Genomic DNA, 20,206 nt, shown 5'->3' on the forward strand with positions numbered 1-20,206 from the left:
GGAACTCACTCTGTAGACCAGGCTGGCCTTGAACTCAGAAATCTGCCTGGCTCTGCCTCCCAAGTGCTAGGACTAAAGGCATTTGCCATCTTTTACTTAATTGCATATTGCCTGAGTAAGCTAACAAAAGATTTCATGAGTACTGTGAAAATAACATCTTGACACATGGCTTTGTAAATTGTTTTTATGCTTGAATTATTTTATTTTAAAATTTGAAGCCTTAGTTTTCTGACTACATAGAATTTTTTATTTTCTAGTTAGAGAACAAAAGAAGTATCAAAATAATTGTTTATATGTTTAATTGTTATATAACTTTTGTCTTTTATTTGTCTCAAGTGTATATAGCTGCCTCTCTGTTTCTCTGTGTTTCTGTGTCTCTGTTTCTCTCTGTCTGTCTTTGTCTCTGTCTCTCTCTCTTTCTCTCTCTCTGTTTGTGTGTGTGTTTGTGTTCATGCAAAAGCACACAGGTTCAAGTTATTTGAAAGTCAGAGGCCAACAAGATAATAATTCTTTCCTTCTAGGTACCTTGTGGGTCCTGGAGATGGAGAACTCTGGTCCTCATGCTTGGTGGTAAGTGCCTTTATTTTTTAATCTTTGATCCATTGCTTTGACTCCTATGCACACAATAATCTCAGTTATAAACCTCAAGCTACATAAGCATTTTTTTGGTTTTATTTTGTTGTTAAATGAGATCACACTTCATAAATAACACAGAATCACCTTTGATACTGATGTGGTGATGATAGTAGTTTATAAACATGGCAATAGCCTCAACCTCACTATCTCCATCTAGTTTATATGTTGAAACCATAAATATCGATGATACCTTTGGGAAGATGGGGCATTTAAAAGGATAATTAAGTTTAAACAACCTCATATAAATGTTGGCCCTTATGCAATAGGAATATATTTTAATGTAAAATAATAATAGACACTGGGGACAATTTATCCATTCATATATCCATAGATATATACTTTACTTAAAAATTACATGAATAATATGCACGAAAATATTGTCATTTTGCATGCATAGGGTGTAGAGCAGATATGGTCCCAGCAACTTGTGTCTCTAGGCTGGGGAAACAGCTTTCCCAGCATGTAACTCTGATTGGCCTTTATCTTAAACTTCTACTCTGCATAGTGTTAGAAAATATATTTCTGCTGTTGATGCTTACCGAGTCTGCGGCTTTTTACTAAAACAAATGAGAGAATTTATACACATAATAACAGATGTTTCTTTACTATGACATCTAAATCATCTTATCACATTTACACTATAAATTACTACTTCTTCTGATTAGTTAATATATTGAAACTTTTTATTAACATAGGAAAAATATCAATCATCCTAAAGGTACATGTACAAATCCTTTTGATCCATAGTGCTGTTGATATAACTCATATTTTTATAACCCATGTAAGGATAGAACTATTTTAAAGTATCTGTACAGGGAAAGGATTTATTACTTTTCAATATATATATATATATATATATATATAAGTTCTGTAGCCAAAAATCACAGCTCATGTATTTTTATTCAATTTGCATTCTCACTCTTGTAGTAAATTAAGGTTATTCATTGGGTTATGTATCTATATTGTGACTTGGATTTGCAGGTCCTCATGGGAGCTCAGCTTTAAAAGATATCCCATGAAAAATGTCATGGTTGATTGCTGTGCACATGGCTGACTCCAGTGATGCAGTGGGCAGAGTTGTCTGTGGTGAGTGCACATGGCTGACTCCAGTGATGCAGTGGGCAGAGTTGTCTGTGGTGAGTGCACATGGCTGACTCCAGTGATGCAGTAGGCAGAGTTGTCTGTGGTGAGTGCACATGGCTGACTCCAGTGATGCAGTGGGCAGAGTTGTCTATGGTGAGTGCACATGGCTGACTCCAGTGATGCAGTGGGCAGAGTTGTCTGTGGTGAGTACACATGGCTGACTCCAGTGATGCAGTGGGCAGAGTTGTCTGTGGTGAGTGCACATGGCTGACTCCAGTGATGCAGTAGGCAGAGTTGTCTGTGGTGAGAGCATATGGCTGACTCCAGTGATGCAATGGGAAGAGTTGTCTGTGGTGAGAGCATATGACTGACTCCAGTGATGCAGTGGGAAGAGTGGTCTGTGGTGAGTGCATATGACTGACTCCAGTGATGCAGTGGGCAGAGTTATTTGTAGTGAGTGCATATGGCTGACTCCAGTGACGCAGTGGGAAGTGTCGTCTGTGGTGAGTGTGGCACTGGTTATATGGAGAGGATGGTGTGTTTACTTACCAGCAGTCTTCAGACTTTTGCACAATCCCCTGCTGCCCTGGCAGTCTACTAAGGCATGGATTCACTTGGCAGCTCCTGACTCAGTCAATACTCTCACACACATGCTCATTACATTTCCAGATTTAAGATACTTATGTCCTTCTGGGCCCAAAATACACTTTAGTCCGTCAAAATTATGTAGTGAACCCAGTTGCTCATCATTGATTTCCTGTCCCCTGAACATTCATCTAGGGATGGCAACATCCTGCAGCACAGTCTAACGCATTCTAGTTCCCTTCATCCACATCAGGTTTTAGATTTTCACAATCTATACCATCTTTTAATTAAAATATTTGAAGTGGAATTATTATATAATTACCTACTTATGGGGGCATAAATCTTTATGTGTGTCACTTGCTACAGGCTGGTAGATAAAAATTCTGAGTTTGTATGGAGAGATGCCACAATAATTATTGGCATGAAAAGCGATTCCATGGTCAGAGTATTAACCTATGCCTTGGTTGTGGTTGTGTAGATGCACTGAACCTACTTTATCACTAGGGAATGGTATTATGCTAAGAGTGTTGATTTGGGTTGCTGCTGTTGACAAAACATCAATCAGTAGAGGGATTCATTAGGTCAGAGTTCATGTGCAATGGTTTTGATGTTGAGCTTAGACCCAGCTCCTCTGTTTGCCACTGGTACTTTGTTCATTAGTTTTACCAAATATTCATGGCATTTCCAGAATCCCTAGTCCCAGTTCTTCTCATGTATGACATCCATCACCTTTAGGAGAATCCTGAGGAGGTGTTGTGTTTTAGGTCGCATGCAGAGTACATGATAGTTTTACAGTGTATGTATAGAGATTCATGAATCACCTCTTCCACAGACTGACTTGGCAAGTTCTTTCATTTTGCTCAGTTCCATCAAGAGTCAAATTAGCAGGTATTATTGGATAAATTAGTGCATGTTTACATTTGTCTTTATCTTTCCAAGAAAATAACAATCAAAAATATTACTATAAAATAAAAATAAAACCATAAGCTAGATAGGCTTTCCTTCTGAACTGGTTATTTAATGGTATACATTATGCAAATAATTTTGCAAATTAGATTAATTTCTTTCACAGTGAAAAATCTATGATAGAAAAATGAAGAAACTATGGAAAAGTAGTTGTATTTATTTTATTATTTGTCATTATTATGTATGTTCATGGATATCTAAACCCAGGGCCTATACATCCTAAGAACATGCTATATTACTAACACCTCCAAGTCTGAAGATTGCTATGAAAAGTAACAAGACTTATGGGTACATAAGCCATGTGATACAAAATACATAGTGGAAACTTCAGACCAAATGGTCAGCTTATGTCTTGTCATTAAATAGTAGTCCTACTAACTGAAGCAGCAAGCAAGGAGCCCAGGAAGCTGCTTCTCCAAAAGTGAGACATTCTTTGCCAAAGGGGCATAGACTTGTTTGAAAACTCTCGGTTTCTGAATTAGGCTCTCCACATAGTGCTTTTCAAGTTTGTCACACTCATTTGATGAAGCCCACATTCTGTCTCATTAGATTTGCTACATCATGGAGATTGGGATAGGTCTCTTTACCCTGAAGCCTTGACTTGCTGCAGTGACACACCTTGCCCTGCTCAGCAGCTACCAGCCTGATGGTTTTGTAGACATGATCAAGGGGAACGTTCTCTACACCATCGATTTACTCTAAACCTCAGAGAGACTATTTTAACTCTGCATATTTTCCCCCTGTGGACAAGCTGTGTGAACTGCAGCAATTTATCTCAAGAAGGAAATCATGACTCACAACCTGATCTTGAACCCGTATGCCTCGCTGATGTGGCAGGTTCCAAACTCTGTGGGATTTCTTTCACCCTCTATTATTACTGTGTCACATAAGCTATTTGCAACTTTCCTTCTTATCAGCTTCAAGTCAGCATGTTATCAGCGTAAAGAAAGACCAGTGTGACATTTGAGGAATGTCAAGTGATGAAGATCTCTGAATAGGATATTATGCCACAGACCTGGGGAATTTGTGTAGCCTTGAGCTTTTAAACTGTGATGGTATTCTGGAGTGCCTTGCAGATAAAAATAAGATGTTCCTTCTGGCACTTGCCGATTAGTGTAGAGAAGCATGCATTATCAGGCTAACAGCTGAATAGAAAACTCCTTTGCCAATCTGTTGCAGTCAAGATACTGCATGTGGAGTACACTGCAGCTGGAGAGTACACATGACTATGTGTACTAATCGGTACAGTCCTTTCTAAGATCCACCTCCTAGAAATGGGAAAGAGTTCCGTTAAGAGACAATGCAATTGGTCTAAAAGCCATTTTCTCATTCTTGTCTTGGTGGGTTCACTTTTGTTTTAGTCTGATCACTACAACATCACTGCTATCCTGAATACATGATATGTATGCCTTGTCTTTAATGATGAGCTGTTTCTGTTATATCCACTGACATCAAAGAATTAAGATTTTTTTTTTTTTTTTGCTTTTTCGAGACAGGGTTTCTCTGTGTAGCTCTGGCTGTCCTGGAACTCACTCTGTAGACCAGGCTGGCCTCGAACTCAGAAACCCGCCTGCCTCTGCCTCCCAAGTGCTGGGATTAAAGGCGTGTGCCACCACCGCCCGGCAAGAATTAAGAATTTGTTTTATTGCATTATGATGAAAAAAGATACATAATTTCAGTTTATCTAATTTTAACATTTAAAAACATATTTTAAGTAAATAGAATTATATCACATTCTTTCCCTTTTGTACCCCAACTCCTCCTAGAGACCCCCCTTCAATACCCTGAGATACCTTTTTTTGTCATATTTCTTAAAATTTATAAAATACTGTAACAATAAAAATGAGTAGTATAAAAGTTGTTTGCTATAAAACAATCAAACAATCTTATGTAAATGCTTGTCTGCAACAATACTGACATACATGTGTTTCCTCAATATAAATTTTAAATAAATCCAAACATATTAGCAGTATATTTTAAAATAATGCATCACTACTAGTTTTTTAAAAGAACATAAATAGATAAAGTCTTTTGTTTGTTTGTTTGTTTTGTTTCTAGTAAAGTTTAAAATCTTACTGTGGTATAAGCCCAAAATAAGAACAATTTTTAGACATTGGAGATCATTGTAATAAGACTGTACTCAATGCCCCTTACATCACCAAAGGATTTTGCCTCCCTAGTAGCTAAGGTAAGAGTTGACAGTTCTGCTGTGCCAAGGAGTGCATTGCAGGCATGATTTTTGGACACAGATTTCCTGCTATGGTCAAAGTTATTTGACTTGAGTGATTGTCTTCATTCTCAGCCCACAGAGAAAAGGTTACATTCATTTAAGAAATGGTATGTGCATTAAGATGGTCTATCCGAAATTGTGTGTGTATTAAGATGGTGTATCCATGAAGTCATTCACCAACTGTTTCAATGAACAATGGTTCTGCTTGGAGGGTGGCACAGACACTAGGTGAGGGTAAGAATCTGGTTCATTGGCTGTAATGATTTTGAAAATCATTCATCTCAGAGAAGGAGTAACTAAAAAATAAAGTAATAAAGTTTTCTTCCTCAAACTTGATACAAAAGTTACAAACATCAAGCAAAGCATTCAGTCTCTTTGTTGTTCTCTTTAAGATACCTCCCAGGTTAATTGTCTGCATTTCTTTTTGCTATATAAATACTTTTGAAATATGTAAGCTGTTCTGAAAACCATAGTATAGTGTAAAAACATCAAATAAACAATCCTACTAATAGAGAGGCTGAGATAGGAGAAGGCTGATTTCAAGGCTGTTATGTGGTACACAGCAAGACACTGTCATGTACAAACAAGCAGAAAGTGTATATGGATTGTACAGCATTGGACCTATTTCTCCAATTACCAAATTAGAGAGACTACTGGGTGATAGCCAACAAATTTCTAAACCCTCATAGTTTTGAATTTCAATTGATTAGGATATGTTGGTAATATTAATTTTCATATTAAGAGATATTAAGAAAAAGAAATTGTTACTCCCTGCTTTTTGTTGTTAGTGGTAGAATTATGTTTGTGTAGGTTTGTTTGAAAGGTTACTTTCTTGCTTCTTCTAGGGTGTAGTTTTGCTCCTTTTGTTGGTGTTTTCCTTCTATTGTCTTTTGTAGGGCTGGATTTGTGGAAAGATAATATGTAAATTTGGTTTTGTTATGGAATATCTTGTTCTCCATCTATGGTAATTGAGAGTTTTGCTGGCTATAGTAGCCTGGGCTGGCATTTGTGTTCTTGTAGGGTCTGTATGACGTCTGTCCAGGATCTTCTAGCTTTCATATCTCTGGTGAGAAGTCTGGTATAATTCTGATAGGCCTGCCTTTATATGTTACTTGACCTTTATTCCTTTCTGCTTTTAAAATTCTTTCTTTGTTTAGTGCATTTGGTGTTTTGATTATTATGCGGTGGAAGGAATTTCTTTACTGGTCCATTCTATTTGGAGTTCTGTAGGCTTCTTGTATGTTCATAGGCATCACTTTCTTTAGGTTAGGGACGTTTTCCTCTATAATTTTGTTGAAGATATTTACTGGCCCTTTAAGTTGGGAATCTTCACTCTCTTCTATATCTATTATCCTTAGGTTTTGTCTTCTCATTGTGTCCTAGATTTTCTGGATGTTTTGGATTAGGACATTTTGGCTTCTTGCATTTTCTTTAACTGTTGTGTCAATGTTTTCTATGCTATCTTCTGCCCCTGAGATTCTCTCTTCTATCTCTTATATTCTGTTGGTGTTGCTTGCACCTACAACTCCTGATCTCTTTCCTTATTTTCTGTCTCCATGGTTGTCTCTCTTTGTGATGTCTTTATTGTTTCTATTTCCATTTTTAGATCCTGGATGGTTTTGTTCATTTTCTTCATTTGTTTGATTGTGTTTTTCTGTAGTTCTTTAATGGATTTTTTGTTTCCTCTTTAAGAGCTCCTAGCTGCTTACCTGTGTTCTCTATTTCTTTAAGGGAGTTATTTATGTCTTCTTAATGTCCTCTATCACCATCATGAAAAGTGATTTTTGGATCTGAGTCTTGCTTTTCCAGTGTGATGGTGTTTCCAGGACTTGCTATGGTGGGAGAATTAGGTTCTGATGATGCCAAGTAACCTTGGTTTCTGTTGCTTATGTTCTTATACTTGCCTCCCACCATCGGGTTATCTCTAGTGCTACCAGTCCTGGCTAAATCAAACTAGGTTATGTCAGAACTCCTCAGAGTCAAGCTGTCTCTGTGATTCTCTGATTCTGGGATCTTGGGATCCTGGGTAATTAGAGTGCTGGGAGTACAGCTTCCTCTGGGCATTATGGTACTTGCTGCCAAGTTTGTGCCCAAGGTCTGCTCAGGGCACCAGCCTAAACAGACTGGAAGGAACCAGTGCCATTGATCTGGTAGAGTTCCTGTGTGCCTGAGTCCCACTAGTCCCAGTTATTTTTGTAGTTCGGACAGATGTTTTGTCCTCCTCACCTCCTCACCTCTGATCCTGGATGTGTCAGAGGGCTTGGGAGTGGAGCTTCCTCTGTGTGTTGTGGGACTGGCTACAGAATTTGTTCCCAACATCTGCTCAGGTCACCAGCCTAAACAGATCAGAGGCAACCTATGCCACTAGGCTGGCAGATTTCCTGCATGCCTGGTTCCTGCTGGTCCCAGTTACTCCTGGTGTTGGGACAGATGTTGTGTCCTCCTCACCTCTGATCCTCTGATCCTGGGTGTGTTCCAAAGAATTATTTCATTTAGTATTTCAAAGGCTGTTCTTGATCCTGTAGTGAAGAATACAATGTAATGATAAGAAGGCTTGATCCAATCTCCAATGCCTTAGTGAAGGCTGCTTTCTGGACTTCCTTAAGTATATATCCAGACTACATTCACAGGTTTCAAAAGCTTCCCAAGTTTCCTATGTTTTTCATTTTTTTTTCATGTAAAATTTAATTCTTTTAAAAGTTAATTTCTGTGTCCTTAGACTTTTGAAAGTCCTTTCACACTGTTTATCACACCATTCCAGAGACTTTAAGGATATTAATCTCCATTATAGGTCACACTTGAGGCCAATGTCACTAAGCCAACCAAGGACACTAGTAGTGTCCCTTAAAACTTACCCTTCTTCTTGAGTCTCTAATATCAGTGAGCCAATGACCGGTGAAATATACATTCTAAGGAAGTGGTGCAGCATCACTGTTGTTTCTGAATGGGATATTTGACCATGGCTAGAAAGCTCAGATCTCTGGATGTTAACTTATGGTGATAGCTGGAGAACCAGAGTTGGCCAGTTCATTGTTTACGGCCTGCAACTGTTCTAGAGAAGATGTTTGTAGTTTTTGTCTTCTTCACATCAATTCTGAGATGCAGACACCTTGATTATCAGCCTTGTTTAGTTGTCACATCATCTCAATCAATGAAAGGGCAGGCTGGTTTACCAGTAATTGTTCTATTGTGTGCTTTCAAATGACAAGATTCCCATGCCATCCATTTCATCTTGGTACTGCAGCAGATTATGGGAAGGTTGATGACTTGGAACAAGAAGCAGGAACAGTTTGGTTAGTCAGAAACACAATTTCATTTTATTTGGCTTTAGAATTGTAGCAGTTAGTTAATCCGCTCTGATCTCTCCAGCAGCATGAGCTCCTTACTACCAGTTCAAAGCAAGCTGGTACAAACACTCTGGAAATCAGTTTGGCTATTCCTCAGAAAATTGAACATAGTTCTACCTGAGGACCCTGCAATACCTTTTCTGGGCATATACCCAAAAGATGCTCCAACATGTAATAAGGTCACATGCTCCACTATGTTCATAGCAGCCTTATTTATAATAGCCAAAAACTGGAAACAACCTATATGTCCCTTAAGAGAGGAATGGATACAGAAAATGTGGTACATTTACACAATGGAGTGCTACTCAGCTATTAAAAACAATCAATTTATGAAATTCTTAGGCAAATGGATGGAACTGGAGGATATTATCCTGAGTGAGGTAAACCAATCACAAAAGAACACACATAGTATGCACTCACTGATAAGTGGATATTAGTCCAGAAGCTCAGAATACCCAAGATACAATCTACAAACCAGAAGAAACTCAAGAAGGAAGACCCAAGTGTGGATACTTCGATTTTTCTTAGAAGGGGGAAAAAGTACTCATGGAAGGAGTTGCAGAGACAAAGTGTGAAGCAGAAAGTGAAGGAATGACAATCCACGGCCTGTTCCACCTGGGGATCCATCCCATATACAATCACCAAACCCTGATACTATTGTAGATGCCAACTAGTGCTGGCTGACAGGAGCCTGATGTAGCTGTCTCCTGAGAGGCTCTGCCAGTACCCAACAAATACAGAAGTGGATGCTCACAGCCATCCATTGGACTGAGCACAGGGTCCTCAATGGAGGAGCTAGAGAAAGGACCCAAGGAGCTGAAAGGGTTTGCAGCCCCTTAGGAAGAACAATAATACATACTAATTAGTACCCCCAGAGCTCCCAGGGACTAAGCCACCAACCAAAAAGTACACATGGAGGTACCCATGGCTCTAGCTGTATATGTAGCAGAGGATGGCCTTGTTGGATATCAATGGGAGGTGAGGCCCTTGGTCCTGTGAAGGCTCTGTGCCCCAGTGTAGGAGAATGGCAGGGCTAGGAACAGGAGAGGGTGGGTTGGTGAGCAAGGGAGGTGGGAGGGAATAGGGTTTTTTTTTTTTTTTGAGGGAAAACCAGGAAAGGGGAAGACATTGGAAATGTAAATAAAGAAAATACCTAATAAAAAAAGAACACATACACACACACACACACACACATACACACACACACACACACACACACACACACACACACACACACACAGCCTTTACTTCCACATTGCTAATACTTCCCCTTTGATACTCCTGAATTATTACTTACTAAAGTCTATATTTCATCTTTGTTACCCTAGACTGAGTTGGAGAGTGGGGAGCTGGGGCCACATTTCCCCAACTCTTACATGATTGGTACTCTGTCTTCTGCAGCTCTCAAGTCTGTCTTATTCCTTTTCTGGCATGACGATTATGCGTTCTTGACATTCTGCTTTTCTTGCCTGGGAATCCTAAAAGTCTGCCTCTGTCTCCTTGCACAGACATTGGCCACCTGCGATGTTATTTACCAATCAAAGCCAACTGGGGACAACCTCTTACTTACAGACATGTGAATTCCTGTGTAATTTGGAGAACCCAATTAACATAATACAAGCAGTGAGCTACAACAAGAATCATGATATCAGGGGACATATTCTCTCCAGATTTTACATCTGCTAGTCACCTCCTGAGTTCTTTGTCTTCAAAGTCAGTCATAATTTAATTATTTGTTGCTTTTCTTCTTACCCCTTCCTCCATCATTGAATTCCTTTCTCAGTACATCTAAAATTGGGGCTTTTCAAGAACTTCAGTGGAGTAACATATAATTTGGATTGTTTCCTTTTTAGAGTTGATTTTCTAAATCCTAGCTATAAGTGGCATATTTGCAGTTGAGACAGAAAGCAAGTGATTATTTTGAAGAAACATCATTCTGTATTCTCAGAGAATATTCAAGAATATAATAGACTCCTTTGAGAGTAGCTTGTAGCATTAGACTATGACAGAATATCTAAAAAAGGAGTGAACATGCACACTGGGGTCCTCTCCATTTTGAGATGGATATCAGCAAGGAAGGCTTACACTGTCGAGATGGAGATTGGCCTCCCTTGTCCTACTGTTTGTTTTCTCTAGTGAGAGAAACAGCAAGTAAACATGATAGGCCTTTCAAATAAAATGTGGTGAAGATACGATAAAACATAAGTGCCTAATTTACTACACGAGTACCAATAGACATGTTAACATGAAAGGGAGAAGCCTCATAAGTTGCCATAGGAAAGACTACAGGCAACAGGAGAGTCAGTGTTCCTTCAGTTACGAGCCCTTAACTGGTTGTCTAGTATTAAGTAGTCAGCTCTGAAATCATTCACATGCAAGCACCCTAATCAGACTCAGCCAGTAGTGTTTGTATATAATAGTAACAAGGAAAAAAGAGGCAATGAATTTGAGAGATAGCTTGGTGGGTGACATGGGAGTGTTAGAAGGGAGGAAAAGGAAGGGACAAACTGTTAACTTCAGGACATCCAAAGCCTGTGGCAATGCATGGGCGGGTCCACAGACCTGTTGCCCGGGCAACAGCCACCATATTCCCAGAATCCATTGGGCTCACCTCCCACCTTTACCTGTGGCCATACGTGACAACTCATATATATATATATATATATATATATATATATACCATATAGATAGATATACGGGGAACATTGCTCCATCTCTCTCTCTCTCTCTCCTCCCCCCTCTATCAATTAAACCTCTTACACGTGGAACTGTGTGGGCCTAGTGTGGTATGTTCTGAAGAGACCCGCCATTCTAACACATCACAAACAACCTTATTAGACTTTAATTTTAAAAAGAAACAAAGATGTGGCAGATTCAGATTTATTTTTCAGGAAGAAGGCTCTTAGACATGAGCAAGTAATTCCATGATATTCAACAGACAGCGGCACAGTTGAATATAGGTAGAGAATTGCAAAGCTACCCCTGTGTTACACGGGCATAAACATAACATCTTAAGATTGAGATTAAGAAACACTGTGTCTCAATGACTGAGAAGAAAGGAGTGCTGTAGATTTCAGAAGTAAGAAAATCTCAAACACTCTGACCTCTGAAATAATGATGGATATTTTGAGTTTTCATCACAGTAGAATGATAATTAACTAACATGTCTAAACAAGCAAGGTAGACTTATATATTTTTAGAAATTCTGTTACTTTCTAGAAATAAATGGGAGTTTATTCATGTGCATTTTGGTTATTTGCTGATAGACTGCAGAGTCTACATCATTATTTTTTTGTAGACCATCTTGGTATCTGGCACTATATTTAAAAAAGTATAGTTGCTTTGCAAAATTGGCTATATATGTATACTATATATATATATATATATACATATATATATATATTCATGCACATGTATATATATAAATTATATAATAGCATATAATTATTTATAATGTATTAATACACAAGTGCTTGGGTCAATTAATTAAAATGAAACAAAATTATTGCTGATATTTTTGGATTTTTTTTCAGGTATGAGAAACTAATCCTCAGTACATGTAAAATGCATAAAAACATTCTTCTGAGTGATCTCTGTCCACACGATGATAACTAGACATGGATATTAATTCGCCAGCAGGCCCAGGACTCTGCTGTGTACTTGGGATACTGTGAAAATGAACATCTATGTGTCATTTCCAATTCTGAGTTTCCTTATATACATCACTGCAGGTAGAAATAAAGTAACCAAAATGGATGCACCACTCCATAATGCATAATTTAACAGGAGTAGCAAGCTGAAACAACATAAAAATAAAGCATCAGCATTATATTTTTTTTTCCCTCAGAAAAGAGGTCAAGGTTGTTTTATTTATACACGGCTCAGGTTCCTATCTTTGGCATCTTTTTATTTCCTGCAGCATAAGTTTTTCTCGGACTACATCTCAGACCTCATGAGATGAGAACTGTATACAAAACATACATTGCAGCATCTAATTGTGTGTGATGCCTTTAGCTGAATCCCCATTAGCTTAAAGCATTAGGTGCAGGACTTGCCCAGGACAAACCCCAAGGATGGCGTATGAATTGATAGCCCTCTACCTAGACCTAAGGTTTTATATAGTAGCTTGGATCTTGGCTTTCTTTATTCCTGAGTTTAAAAGTTGTCAGCTTCTTGTCATTTAAATTTTTATCTCCTAGTTTAATCCTAACAAATAATCTTTGTTTCATTTTCTATCTTATAACTCATTTGTTCTCTCATCATACCCCTGTTTATTTCTACTGTTTTGTCTGCACTTCAACTTTATTTCTTCTTCTCTCCTTATCCTTGGGACTTTCCTCCACTCATGAAATCCGTTTTTGTTATCATGATTATTTTCTCCAGAAACTGATCATTGTGGCTTTGTACACCTTTTATTTTCTCTTCCCTTCCCTTCTCTTCTCTTTTTTCCTTTTCTTTCCTTTCTTTTTTATTAGATATAGTCTTTATTTAAATTGCAAATATTATCTCCTTTCCTGGTTTTCCCTCAGAAAGCCCCCTATCCCATCCCCTCTCCCCCTGCTCACCAATCCATCCACTCCTGCTTCCCTGTCCTGGCATTTCCCTACACTCGGGCATCATTAAGCCTTCATATGAACAAGGGCCTCTCCTCCCATTGATGTTCGACAAGGTCATCCTCTGCTACATATGCAGCTGGAGCCATAGATCCCTCCATGTGTACTATTTGGTTGGTAGTTTAGTCCTTGAGAGCTCTGGGGTTACTGGTTGGCTCATATTTTGTTTCTCATATGGGGATGCAAACCCCTTAGCTCCTTGGATCTTTTCCGTTGGAGACCCTGTGCTCAGTCCAACGGATGACTGTGAGTAGAGCATCCACCTCTGTATTTGTCAGACTCTGGCAGAGCTTCTCAGGAGACAGCTATATCAGGCTCCTGTCAGCAAGCACTTGTTGGCATCTACAATAGTGTCTGGGTTTGGTGACTGTAGATGGGATGGATCCCCAGGTGGGACAGTCTCTGGATGGCCTTTCCTTCAGTCTCTGCTCCACATTTTGTCTCTGTATCTTTTTAATGTTGTTATGCACCTTGGGGTTGGAGTCAGAGATGCAGAGATGCAGACAAGGGGAGAGCACAGAAGTAATAAGCAGAGAGCTTAAGTAACTCCGTTGTCTGAAATGCTAAGTGCAGATCCGATGTGCTGTGCTGATAGAGGTGAGTATCAATCGTAAGATGAGTAGTCATGTTCAGTGTGAAACAGATTTAAAGAGTTCTGAACAAAACCAGGATAAACAAAAAGGAGAAAGAGCTAGAGCCATGAGTCCTACCATGTGTACTTTCTTGTTGGTGGTTTATTCTCTGGGAGTTCTGAGGGAAATGGTTAGTTCACATTGTTGTTCGTTCTAAGGGGCTGTAAATGCCTTCAGCTCCTTGGGTCCTTTCTCTAGCCCCTTCATTGGGGACCCTGTACTCAGTCCAATGGATGGCTGTGAGCCTCTACTTCTGTATTAGTCAGGCACTGTCAGAGAGACTCTCAGGAGACAGCTATATCAGGCTCCTGTCAGCAAGCACTTGCTGGCATCCACAATAGTATCTAGATTTGATGACTGAATATGGGAAGGATTCTCAATTGGAGCAGTCTCTGGATTGTCCTTCTTTCAGTCTCTGCTCCATAGTTTGTCTCTGTAACTCCTTCCATGGGTATTTTGTTCCTGCTTCTAAGAAGGATCGAAGTATCTTCTTGAGTTCCTTGTGGTTTGTGGGTTGTTCTTCCTGTATTCCAAACTTCTGGGCTAGTAACCACTTATCAGAGAGTGCATACCGTGTTTGTTCTTTTGTGATTGGGTTACCTCACTCAGGATGATATCCTCCATATTCATCCATTTCCCTAAATGTTTTTAGTAGCTGAGTAGTGCTCTGTTGTATAAATGTACCACATTTTCTGTATCCATTCCTCTGTTGAGGGACATCTGGGTTGTTTCCAGTTTCTGGCTATTATAAATAAGGCTGCTATAAACATAGTGGAGCATGTATCCTTATTACATGTTGGAGAATCTTTTGGGTATATGCCCAGGAATGGTATAGCTGGCTTCTCTAGTAGTACTATATCCAATTTCCTGAGGAACCACCAAACTGATTTCCAGAGTGGTTGTACCAGCTTGTAATTCCACCAGCAATGAGGGAGTGTTCCTCTTTCTCTACATACTTGCCAGCATAAGCTGTCACCTGAGATTTTGATTTTAGCCATTCTGACTGGTGTGAGCTGGAATCTCAGGGTCTAAAGTTTTCTTTCTTTGTTCTTTGTGTGGTTTAGGTATTAGAGTATTTGTGGCTTTATAGAATGAATTAGGTAGAGTACCTTCTGTGTCTATTTTGTGGAATAGTTTGAGGAGTATTGATACTAGGTCTTCTTTGAAGGTCTGATAAAATCTGCACTAAACCCATCTGGTCCTGGGCTTTTTTTAGTTTGGCAAACTATTAATGACTGTTTCTATTTTTTTAGGAAATGTGGGACTGTTCAGATCATTTATCTGATCCTGATTTAAGTTTGGTAACTGGTATCTTTCTAGAAAATTGTCCATTTCATCCAGGTTTTCCAATTTTGTTGAGTATAGGCTTTTGTAGTAGCATCTGATGATCTTTTGGATTTCCGCAGTTTCTGTTGTTATGTTTCCCTTTTCATTTCTGAACTTGTCAATTAGGATACTGTCTCTGTGCCCTCTAGTTAGTCTGGCTAAGGGTTTATCTACCTTGTTGATTTTCTCAAAGAACCAGCTCCTGGTTTGGTTGATTCTTTGTATAGTTCCTTTTGTTTCCACTTGGCTGATTTCAGCCCTGAGTTTGATTATTTCCTGCCATTGACTCCTCTTGTGTGAATTTGCTTCATTTTGTTCTAGAGCTTTCAGGTGTGCTCTCAAATTGCTGGTGTATGCTCTCTCCAGTTTCTTTTTGCAGTCACTCAGAGCTATGAGTTTTCCTCTTAGGACTGCTTTCATTGTGTTCCATAAGTTTGGGTATGCTATGGTTTAATTTTCATTAAAGTCTAAAAAGTCTTTATTTTCTTTCTTTATGTCTTCTTTGACCAAGTTATCATTGAGTAGAGTGTTGTTAAGTTTCCATGAGTATGAGGGATTTATATTGTTTATGTTGTTATTGAGGAGCAGCCTTAGTCCATGGTGATCTGATAGGATGCAAGGAATTATTTCCATCTTTTTGCATCTGTTGAGGCCTGTTTTGTGACCAATTATATGGTCAGTTTTGGAGAAGGTACTATGAAGTGCTGAGAAGAAGGTATATCCTTTTGTTTTAGAATGAAATGTTCTGTAGATATCTGTTAAATCCATTTGTTTCATAACTTCTGTTAGTCTCACTGTGTCTTTGTTTAGTTTCTGTTCCATGATCTGTCCATTGCAGAGAGTAGGGTGTTGAAGTCTCCCACTATTATTTTGTGCAGTGCAATGTGTGCTTTGAGTTTTAGTAAAGTTTCTTTTATGAATATAGATGCCCTTGCATTTGGGGTGTAGACGTTCAGAATTGAGAGTTCATCTTGGTAGATCTTAACTTTGTTGAGTATGAGGTGTCCCTCCTTATCTTTTTGGATCACTCTAGGTTGAAAGTTGATTTTATTCGAAATTAGAATGGCTACTCCAGTTTGTTTCTTGGAACCATTTGTTTGGAAAATTGTTTTCCAGCCTTTTATTCTGAGGTAATATCTGTCTTTGTCACTGAGGTGGGTTTCCTGTATGCAACAAAATGTTAGGTCTTGTTTATGTAGCTGGTCTGACAGTCCAGGTCTTTTTATCTGGGAATTCAGTCCATTGATATTAATAGATATTAAGGAAAAGTAATTGTTGCTTCCTGTTATTTTTGTTGTTGGAGTTGGAATTCTGCTCATGTGGCTATCTTCTTTTAGTTTTGTTGGAAGATTAATTTCTTGCTTTTTCTAGTAGTTTCTTGTACTTTTCTTCCTTGTGTTGGAGTTTTCCACTTATTATCCTTTGAAGGGCTGGATTTGTGGAAAGATAGTGTGTAAATTTGGTGTTGTCTTGGAATACCTTGGTTTCTTGATCTATGATAATTGAGAGTTTTGCTGGGTATAGTAGTCTGGGCTGGCATTTGTGTTCTCTTTGGGTCTGTATTGATATCAGCCCAGGATCTTCTGGCCTTCATAATCTCTGGCAAGAAGTCTGGTGTATTTCTGATAGGCCTGCCTTTATATGTTACTTGACCTTTTTCCCCTCACTGCTTTTAATATTCTTCCTCTTTTTTATGTGCATTTGGTATTTTGAGTATTATGTGACAGGAGGAATTTCTTTTCTTGTCAAAACTATTTGGAGTTCTGTAAGATTACTGTATGTTTATGGGCATCTCTTTTTTTTAATGTTAAGGAAGTTTTCTTCTATAATTTTGTTGAAGATATTTACTGGCCTTTTAAGTTGGAAATCTTCACGCTCTTTTATACCTATTATCTTTAGGTTTTGTCTTCTCTTTGTGTCCTGGATTTCCTGGATGTTTGGGTTAGGATCTTTTTGCATTTTGTGTTTTCTTTGACTGTTGTGTCATTGTTTTCTATGGCATCTTCTGCACTTGAGATTCTCTCGTCTATCTCTTGTATTCTGTTGGTGATGTTTGCATCTATCGCTCCTGACTTCTTTCCTAGGTTTTCTATCTCCAGAGTTGTCTCTCTTTGTGAATTCTTAACTGTTTCAATTTCCATTTTTAGTTACTGGATGCTTTTGTTCAATTCCTTCACCTATTTGGTTGTGCTTTCCTGTAATTCTTTAAAGGATTTTTGTGTTTCTTCCTTAAGGGCTTGTACCTGTTTACCTGTTTTCTCCTGTACTTCTTTAAGGGATTCATTTATGTCCTTCTTAAATTCTTCTACCACCATCATGAGATATGATGTTAGATCCAGACCTTGCTTTTCCATTGTGTTGGAGTATCCAGGACTTGCTGTGGTGTGAGCACTTGGTTCTGATGATGCCAAGTAGTCTTGGTTTCTGTTGCTAAGATTCCTTGTTTGCCTTTCGACATGTGTTAATCTCTGGTGTTAGATGTTCTTGTTGTCTCTGGCTGGAACTTGTTCCTTCTCTGGGTCTGTAAGCCTGTGTCAGCACTCCTGGAAAATCAGCTCTCCCCTGGTAAGACCCATGCACAGAGGGCTGTGGATCAGCAGTCCCTCCTGTGTGAAGATGGATGAATGAAGGACCCTGTCCCAGTTGCTCTGCAGCTTCTGTGGCCTGTGCCTCCAGATTGTCCTGCCTTAGAAAGTCACTAGGGAAAAAATGGCAATCTCATCTAAGTCCTGAAGTTAGAGCATTCTCTGGAGACCTGCCCTCCCCTGGCAGAAAAGGTGCACAGAGAGCGGTGGAACAGGCACACCTCCTGGCTGTAGATGGAGGTAGAAAGGACCCTGTCCCAGCTGCTCTGCAGCTTATGAGGCCTGTTCCTCCCAGCTGGTCCTGCCTTCATATTCTTTTATTTCTAAAAGCTAGAATTGACTTTGAATTAATTTAGGCATACAGTAGTGATCAGATTTATATTACATCATTTTATCATATTCTATTTATGTAATGTCTTTCTAGTCATGTTCATATAATGACTTTAATAATTACCAGGAAAGGGGACAACATTTGAAATGAAAATAAATAAAGTATCCAATAAAAATATTAAAAAAGGAAAAGAAAAGAAAAGAAAACTTGGAACATGAACACATAAAATGTGTTTTCATTCTTTTAGTTTTCCTTTCCTTTAGTTGAAAAAAGTTAAAACCTGTACACTAATACAAACTTTTAAGCAAATATATCTAATCCCTAGTTCTGAAATATGTATTTTTTCACATTATTTTCTATGGGTATTATAAAAATAATGTTCTCTGAATTGATATTCTTTATCTTTTAAAGTAATTGCTAGTATTAGTAGATTTTGTTGATATTGTAACCTTGTTATATCATTTTAACAGCATCTGTTTTAGCTTTATGGAACTATTCAATGCTGATGTAGAAACTCTTACTGTTTTCTGAAGAATAATTTACATATCTATAAACCATGTGATATCAGTAATCCATAAGAAACCCTTCCCAAGCTTAGTCAAATCACTTTATATCTCTGTGCCCCAGTTTCCTCAATAATTAACTGAAAATATTAGAAATGTTAATTTCAGGAGGCATGAGTGATGAATTTATACATAAAATTGGTATTTTCTTAGAACTCTTGCATTTAAACATCATGGTGAAATGATTAAATATTATTCACATTATTGTACAATATTAATGATTTATTAAGAAGTATAGTTCATTATTCCTATAAAAAGACTTAATTTTATTGAAGTTCAACTTCCTAAGACTCTACTTAAATGAGAAGGCAATGCATGCTCATTGTAGCTTACAAATTTACCTTTTAGGTCTAATGTCCTATTTCCAATGACAATATAATCTAGATCACAATTTTATACGTGTTTTGCTGTTAAATTAAATCAAACTTCTATTCCTGTACAACAAACAAAGTCAATGAACCTGGAACCATGGGACTCTCAAAGTCTGAACAACCAATCAAATAACATACTCAGGCTGGACCTAGGTCTTCCATTCCTATGTAGCAGTTGCATAGCTTTATCTTCATGTGTGTCCTAAACAACTGGATCTGGGGCTACCCCAAAAGCTACTGCCTGTCCATAGGGTATGTTCTTCTAGCTGGGCTGCTCCTTTGTCTGGCCTCAGGGGGAGAGGATGCACCTAGCCTCACAGAGACTTGAGTACCAGAGTGGGGGGATACCCAGGGGAAGCCCCATCTGCTCAGAGTAAAGGGGAAGGAATGTAGGAGGGGGTGACAGGGAAGGGGGCAGTGGATGGGATGTAAAGTGAATAAGAAAAAAAACCCTTCAGTTCTTTCATTAGAAATATTAAAATGCATTAGAATTCTATAAGTTGTACAAGTCAATGGTTTATGTACTAACACATTTATTGTTCAGAGTCTCTTAGTTCAAAAACTTTTTTTCCAGCTCTACTTAATTCAGAATATACGTTGCTATATAAATAAGATTAAGTCTGATGTCACTTAAAATTGATCAGAAAACAATATGTACTTTCTCTTCTTCAAAGTCAGATCACTTTTACAGAAGTTAACAGCATGTAAAATTGGCAATAACAACCTCAAGGAATACACGAAGTTCTAAGAAGACTATCTAAAATATATTTCATGGATTTAAAGGAAAGCAATTGCAAGAGATAATGAGATACCTCAGCAGGTAAAGACACCTGCCACTAAGCTTGAAACCTGAATTCAATCCCAGATGCCCATGGTGGGAGAAAGAATAGACTCCTCCTGCAAGGGGTTTTCTAGCCTCCACATAGAAGTCATGTTGA

The 20,206-nt window shown here is 38.4% G+C and overlaps 1 long non-coding RNA gene across 1 annotated transcript in view; it reads left to right on the top strand.

The window, feature by feature from the left end:
• LOC116094726 overlaps positions 1–20,206 on the top strand; it is a 63,182-nt gene that overhangs the window by 16,871 nt on the left and 26,105 nt on the right. The window contains exon 2 of the long non-coding RNA XR_004120276.1: positions 522–570. This is a non-coding gene — a long non-coding RNA (uncharacterized LOC116094726). The remainder of the gene's footprint in view (positions 1–521; positions 571–20,206) is intronic.

The sequence above is a fragment of the Mastomys coucha genome, unplaced genomic scaffold, assembly GCF_008632895.1.
Source record: "Mastomys coucha isolate ucsf_1 unplaced genomic scaffold, UCSF_Mcou_1 pScaffold17, whole genome shotgun sequence".
NCBI classification, from domain to species: Eukaryota; Metazoa; Chordata; class Mammalia; order Rodentia; family Muridae; genus Mastomys; species Mastomys coucha.